This window comes from Trichosurus vulpecula, chromosome 5, assembly GCF_011100635.1.
Source record: "Trichosurus vulpecula isolate mTriVul1 chromosome 5, mTriVul1.pri, whole genome shotgun sequence".
Taxonomy (NCBI): domain Eukaryota; kingdom Metazoa; phylum Chordata; class Mammalia; order Diprotodontia; family Phalangeridae; genus Trichosurus; species Trichosurus vulpecula.
The window spans coordinates 271,716,863-271,724,685 of NC_050577.1; positions in this window are offsets into that span (position 1 = coordinate 271,716,863).

Sequence of the window (7,823 nt, forward strand, 5' to 3'; positions counted from 1 at the left end):
ATTCACCTTCAAGTGAGCCCAGGTCAACTGCTCAGGAGGCAGCTGTCACTCACCACCAACCCAACAAAGAGAAACAGCCATATCAGCACTTGGAATTCAGTTCCGTTCAACAAATGACATTAGCTGAAACATCAGCTCCTCTCATCTATCTCTTCTTCTCTCCCAACAATTCTCTTATTCCAGGTGTCAGTACTGGAGGAGGGCGGAGCTGTGTTCTTGTCCCCAAACTCTCAACATTATTTATTTCTGGTTTCCTATGTTCTTGACTCAGGCCTTCCCCCACCTCCCCCGGCTCCCTGGGGGTTCCAGCTCCACCCTCTGGCACTGAGAAAGGGAGAGGGAAAGGAAATTAGAGGTGGGGTTTGGGGAAGAGATGGCCGTGTCCCCTTTCGGATCCCAGCTGCTGACTAAAAGTTCAGGTTTTTTTGTTTGTTTGTTTTAGATGTAGGCTTTGCCCAGAACCACCGGCCCGGCTCAATTCTGGGGATTTCTCGTGGAAATTTCTCTTTGGATCTTGCCACTACCCTGGAAATGGCAGAACTTGGTCCCTGACTAGGTTTCTGTTACAGGAGGAAAAGGGTCCTCAGGTCTTATGTAGCCTAACAAGACATGGACTGCAGGACAGGCTTTATTTCACCATCTGGTAACCCAAATGATCATAGGAAGTAAACTAGTCCAAGTTCTTCATTGTGCAGATGGAGAAACTGAAGCCCAGGGAGTTTAAATGATTTGTCCAGGGTAATGAGAGACAGGTGGGATTTGAACATAGGTTCTCTAGATTTCAGATCCATTGTTTACATTGTACCACTAAGCCTTTCCAAGGGTTTACACCCAAGTCCACAAATGACCAAAACAGCTGTCCTTTTTTCTCCTGTAGACTAGCACCTCTCTTAGGGACCTCTATAATCCTCCAGATTTATACTGCTGGCTTAGGGTTGAGCCCCACCCTGCCAGAAAGAAAAAGCAGAAAGTGTTGCTAGAGGGTCAAACACCCCTTCCTTCTCGGGAGCCCTACTTTCCCAGGGGCCTAGTCAGTCCTCCAGATTTTCAAGACAGCTCTGGATGGGGCCTTCTGGGAGAGGAATAAGAATGCAAAGTTGATAAAGAATTGACTCTCCCAACCTAGACAGTCCACACAACTCACAGGACCAGTGAAGTCAAGGTCTGGTTTTTCTGCTCTATATCATGGCTCCATTTCTCGAGGCTTCTTGGCTTTGCCTCAGAATTGGTTCAGGAATACAGGATCATCCCCGTGATGGGGATCAGGGTTCAAGAATACAGGATCATCACTCCAAGTGATTCAGCAACTCTGTTACAGCTACAGCACAGGCCCAGAAGCAGAGACAAACAATACCTGGGCAAAACTTCCAAAAGGTGGGGAAACAAAGGGTGAGGGGAAGGCCAGCAGGAGAGGAGAAGCCTAGAGATGCCTGGAAGGGGCAAGACTTGGGTCAGAGATTGTTGGAGACATTCTGCAGTGACCACTGCCATTTCACTGTTGCCACCTTAGGAGCTGAGAAATTCCTTGAGCACAAACTACCTCCCAGCCCAACCCAATTCTCATGTAACAGCTTGAAGTCAACTTTCTGCATGTGCTCTTATGTTCACCAAGATGGTTTAGTGGTAGGAAGCAGTGAAGTGGGCTCCCATTCACAAACTCCTCTAAATAAATCTAGGAAACGCACCAGACTGAATTCTGATGCGGAAACCCAGGAAAAGGCACAGGGAGTCCTTTATCTAGCCCAGCCCGGCACAGGGAGACAGACAAGGTGGTCTGTAGATACTGGGAATGGGGATTGGGCCAGGAGCACTTAGACCTGGAACCATCCTTCCAGAGTTGAGGGAGAGATTGTACCCTAGGAGAAGAGGAGGTCTCAGACCCATACTGGGGCACCTTCAGACCCACAGGAGGGTATTATGAAAGGTATAAGTGCCAACTGGCAACTCTGTCCCCTATTACCCAGTCCCAGGTCCCAATTTCAAGGCTGAGTGAGAAGGAGACCTGCCCACCACAGTGGTGGAGAGCAGAGTAGGGAGGACTAAGGTGGTGTATGGAGGAAAGAGGAAATTCAGAAACCAGTAGCAGCAGCAGCGGTGGGATGGCTCAGACCCCACACTTTGAGTAGGGTCTGATTTCTACTATCTAAGCTGAGCTTGCTGAGGAATGACCAAAGCAGGAAACCCAGACCAAAGGGGAGCCTATAATTCTGCCAAAATGAACCAACAGGGCTATCCAGGTGGCTATAGGAACTGAATCCAGCAGCAGTCTGTTCCTGCTCAGACCCAAACCCAGGTCAAAGATTTGCAGAGCTCTAATCAAGGGGAGCTGCAATCAGACTTTGCCCTGGATCAGACCACTCTGGGAGCACTGAAAGCTTAGAGGTCCCCAGCCTGTCTCTCAGATCTTAGAATAACACAACAGCCCAGAACTTCCCTCCAGAACTGGGTCAGCCCTAACATCAAGTCTGAAGTCAGAAAGTAGGCTGAAAGAATGGGCAAACAAATAAACAAACAAAACAACCCCACTATAATGAATTATTATGGTGGCAGGAATACTTAAGACACAAAATCAGAAGAGAATGACTCCACATCTACAAACAATGCCTCAGAGAAAAACATAACTGGGGCACAAGCTTAACTAGAATTCTTGGAAGAGTCAAAGAAAGAGTTAAAATTTTTTTTTAAATATTTATTTAAAATGAGAGTCCTTGAAGAAAAATTTGGAAAAGAAATGAGAACTATGGAAGAAACAATTAGAAAGGGAATTAACAGCTTAGCATGAGACATACAAAACCTTGCCCAAGCAACAAACTATCTCAAAGTTATGATAGACCAAGTAGAAGTCAATGACTCCATGAGGCAACAAGAAATATTAAAACAGAATGTAATTGAATACTATTGTGCTATAAGAAATGATGAACAGGCAGACTTCAGAAAAACCTGGAAAGACTTATATGAACTGATGCTGAGTGAGGGGAGCAGAACCAGGAGAACATTGTACATAGTTTACAGCCACATTATACAGTGACTAACTTTGACAGATTGGCTCTTCTCAGCAATGCAAGGTTCTAAGACAGACTCATGAGAGACTCATGATAGAAAATACTATCTACATCCAGAGAAAAAATTACGGAGTCTGAATGTAGATTGAAGTATACTAGTTGCTGTCTTTTTTGTTTTGTTTTGTTTTGTTTCTTCTTTCTTGTGATTCATTCTATTGGTTATTCTTCTTTACAACATGACTAATGGGCAAATGTTTAATATGAATGTATATGTAGAGCCTATATTGAATTGCAGACTGTCTTGGGGAGGGGGAGAGGAGGCAGGGGAGAGAGGGGGAGAAAATTTGGAACTCAAAACTTGTGGAACTGAATGTTGTATACTAAAAAAAAAATAAATAAATAAGAAAGGAAAAAAAATATTAAAATAAAGAGAGGTTGAAAAAATAGAAGAAAATGTTAATTATCCCAGAGCAAAAACTACTGACCTGGGAAAAAAATTGAGGAGAAAAAAATTTAAGAATATATGAATGCCATGACCGAAAAGAGTTTAGACATGATATTTCAAGATATCTTAAAAGAAAACTACCCACATCTTTTAGAATCAGAGGCTAAAGTGGAAATAGAAAGAATCCTAAAAGAAACCCCAAAATGAGAACTCCCAGGAACATCATAGCCAAAATCCAAGAGCTTCCAGTAAAAAGGAAAAATACTGCAAACCGCCAGAAAGAAAGAATTCAAGTACTGAGGAAACCACAGTCAGGATCACACAGGCCACCTCTATGGTAGGAGCAGAGAACTTGGATTATAATATTCCAGAAGGCAAAGGATACGGGCTTACAGTTAAGAATAACTCAACCCACAACACTGAGTATAATACTATAAAAGGAAAAAATGGATTTTTAATGAAATAGAGGACTTTCAAGCATTTCTAATAAAAAGATCAGAGCTAAGGAGAAACTCTGAAGTATAAACAAAAGAATTGAGAGCAACATGAAAAGGTAAACATGAATAAACAATGATTAAAAGACTAGATAAGGATAACTGCTTACACTCAAATAAGGGGAGAGGATACATGTGTCCCCTCTGAATACTCCCAGGGTCCACAGAGGAAGTCCAATTAGGGTCCATAGGGGAAGTCCAATTAGACAAGGCTTGGGAGTGGTTCTGTTATAGCTTGATGATCTAAAGAAAAGGATGGAAAGGGGGGAAAAATACACTGGTGGTGAGGGAAGAGATAAAGGAAGGTTAGGGAAAATTATCTCCCATAATCAGGGTGCATAAGTATATATAAATATGTAGATATATATATATATATATATATGTACAGACACATGTATATAGTATGTGTATATGTATATATGTATGTATACACATACAAATGCACACACACACATATATAAATACACTCACACACATGAGGAAAAGGGGATGTGGGGGTGTGGTTGACACTTAAACTTCATTGTCATCTGAACTAGTCAAAAAAAGGAAGAAAACACACACAGAGTTGGGTTCACTTAATAGAAATAAAATAGGAGGAAAAGAGGAGGAGGGGGTAGGGGAATTAAAGGCTGGTAGATTAAAGAAGGGATTAGTCCTAAGCAAAACAAACTCCATAGATGTACAAAAAGATTGATAGCTCTTTTTTGGGACAGCAAAGAATAGAAAAATTAGAGGCTGCCCATAAATTGAGGGATGGGCGAACAAGTGATAGAATATAAATGGGATGGAATACTATTGTGCTGAACTATCAGCACAATGACTAATTAGGATTCCAGAGGACTAATGATGAAACATACTACCATACTACCCTCCTGATAGAGAGGTAATGGCCTCAAAATGTAGAATGAGACAAACATTACAGAAAACAAAATACAGAGTGAGACAAAAATTTGGATGTGGAAAATGTGGAAATTTATTTTGATTGATGTAGCATTGTTTGGGGTTTTTTGTAATTTTTTTTATGCTTAAATACAAAGATTATACATGTTTGTGATGACTTTTTTTCCTGTATTCTCAGGTGGGAGTAGGGGTAGGATGGGGTGCGAGGGTGAAAGGACAGACCTTGGCTCATTAAAACAAATAAATTATTTTTAAAAACCTAAATTTTCCTGGGCGTGGCTCCTCTCTATAGACAGGCTTCTTCTTCTGTGTCACCTAGTTCTCTTTGTAAAGGCTAAGGGAATGGGGGAGGTGGTAGGTGCCCATGAACTTCACCACCAAACTCAAGTAAATACCCATGAACTTCAGCATCATTAACCGAGTGATTCCCTGAACAAAGAGAGCTTATTTCTGATCACAGGGTTAACCTAGTCAAGGAATTTCACACCTTGTTAAGGAGATATCAGCAGGGTCAACAAAGTCCTCAGCAGTGGGTTTCTGGGCTCACCTTTAAATTGGAATATTTTTGCATTTGTCTGGTATAGTGGGAAAAGTACCGAGAAGATCTGGTTGAGTCCCAGCTCTGCCACTTACTAAGTATGTGACCCTGGCTAAGTCACTTTTAATCTTGTTGTTCCGCAGTGTCTTCACCTGTAACACGGGGGCTAGATGATGTGCACCAAAGGTGTCAATGGCATTCCTGAGAATGGCCCGAACCAGATTAAAATGTAATTGGGAAATAATTTTACAGTAAATAAAAATACAATAAAACATAGATAATATGAATAGGTGGTTTTCTAATTCAATATGTGGCCCACAAGGATCCTTAGGTATGGTTTAGCGGCCCCCATTTCTATTTGGGTTGGATGTCACTGACATATACTGTCTATATCTTGAATTGTATAAAGGATCCAGAGTTTGACTTTAGTGATGTACAGGCAGCTTCCTAAAGCAGGGGCTGCCTGTTCTCTGAGCTGATCCTGCAGGCTTTGATTTTGACACTGGGGCTTTTTCATCTCTTCTTTTTTTAATAAACAAATTTAAAAAAAACATGTTTGATGTCTTTACATCAGAGAGTCATTTCCTATCCACTATCCTGACTGACCTTTCCCTTGTGGCAAAGAAAAATCTGATACGAAGATCTTGTCTTACAAATATGTACTGCTATGTTCCAGTAGCCTTTCACCTTTCTGCTGTGCAGGATGTATGTTTCTTTCAATGTTTTCTAAACTTCTCTAACAAATGAACTCCAACACAAGGCCCCAAGTGCCCTGGATCATCCTGGTCCCTGAATATATTTTCCAGTTTGTTTCCAAGTGTAACTAAGGGCTCGCCAATGTTTGTCTGTTTGGAGAACTATGGGGTTATAAAACTATGGCATTATAAAACCTCCCCGAGAGAGGAGAACAAGAGGGGATGACATCAGAGAAAGAGAAAAAGGCAAGTATGTTGGAAGTCTAGTAAGGAGCTCCTGAAAGATGTCACAATCCTCATAGGGGTGGTGGCAAGGGAGGTTGCTCCTCCCCATCCCCAACATACCTCAGTTGCTTCCAATACAAAAAGATAACAGGCTAACGAACAAAGGAGAGAGGCAGATCTCTAGGGAACCACCAATGTTGCTACCATGTTTGGGGGGGGGCGGTAAGACTGGATGTGGATGACTAAACCATTCCTAAGTCACCAAGGCTGATGGAGAAACTGTAGGTGCATATGTTTGTTGAGAATGACAATGGTGACATTGACCTTCCTTTCCGTCTCCTCCCCTTCTCTCTTTTCTACAAAGAGTAGAAGAGGTAACTCCCGGCTCCAGAGCTTATCGCTGTTTCTTTGTGCTCAACTGTGTTTTTCACTGAGGCACTGATATTTTGGAGTCATTTTCTTCTTCTGGGTTTGTGTCTTGAGCAACCCTCATCATGGCGAGTTTGTTTGTCCATTCTTTCTGCCTACTTCCCGACTTCAGACTTGATGTTAGGGTTGCCACATTTCTGGCAGGAAGCTATGGGCTGGCCTTGTCGCTACTCTCTTGGGGTATTGGGCGCTGGGTTATTCCAAGATCTCAGAGACATGCTGAGAACTTGCAAACTTTCAATGATCCCAGAGTGGTCTGATCCAGGGTAAAGTCTGATTGCTGCCCCCCTTGATTAGAGCTCTGCAAGTTTTTGATCTGGGTTTGGGTCTGAGCAGGAACAGACTGCTGCTGGATTCGGTTCCTATCAGTCACCTGGCAAGCCCTGTTAGTTCATCATGGCAGAATTATAGGTTTCCCTTTGGTCTTGGTTTCCTGCCTTAGTTATTCCTCTGATGGTTGGGCTAGTTGGTGAAAGTGAGACTGCTCTGGGTGTGGGGTCTGAACCACACCGCTACTGCTGCTGCTACAGACCTCTCAACTTCCTTCTTCCTCCATATACCTCCCTAGTCCTCCCTACTCAGTAGCTCTCCTTCCCACTCTTCCCTAGAGCTATGACCTGGGACTGGGTTCTGAGGTAACAAAGCTGCCCCTTTCCAAGTGCCCCAGTGTGGTCCTGGGACCTCCTTTTGTGTTAGCAAGAAGGCTTTCCCTGGATACTGGAGTAATCTGTTGTCAAATGCTCCTGTCCCAATTCTGTCCCCAGTGTCTGCAGACATGTCTGTCTCCCTATACGGACTTAGGCCAAACAAAGGAATTGCTGTGACTCTGAATTTCTCCTCCAAGATATGGTCTGATACATTTTATAGATCTATTGGGAAGAGTTGTGGCTGGGAGCTCAGCTATGTTGCTTCTTTCTCTTCCATCATCTTGGCTCTGTATTCTACTTTCCTGTTTAAAAAACAAAACAAAACAAAACCCAACAACTTGTCTTTCATTACTTTCCACTTAGTCTCTAAGAGCAGCACTAACGTCGATTTGTGGTTAATCCAAAAGCATTATTGGTCTCTGTGTATTTCATGAGGTCATAGTCAGCT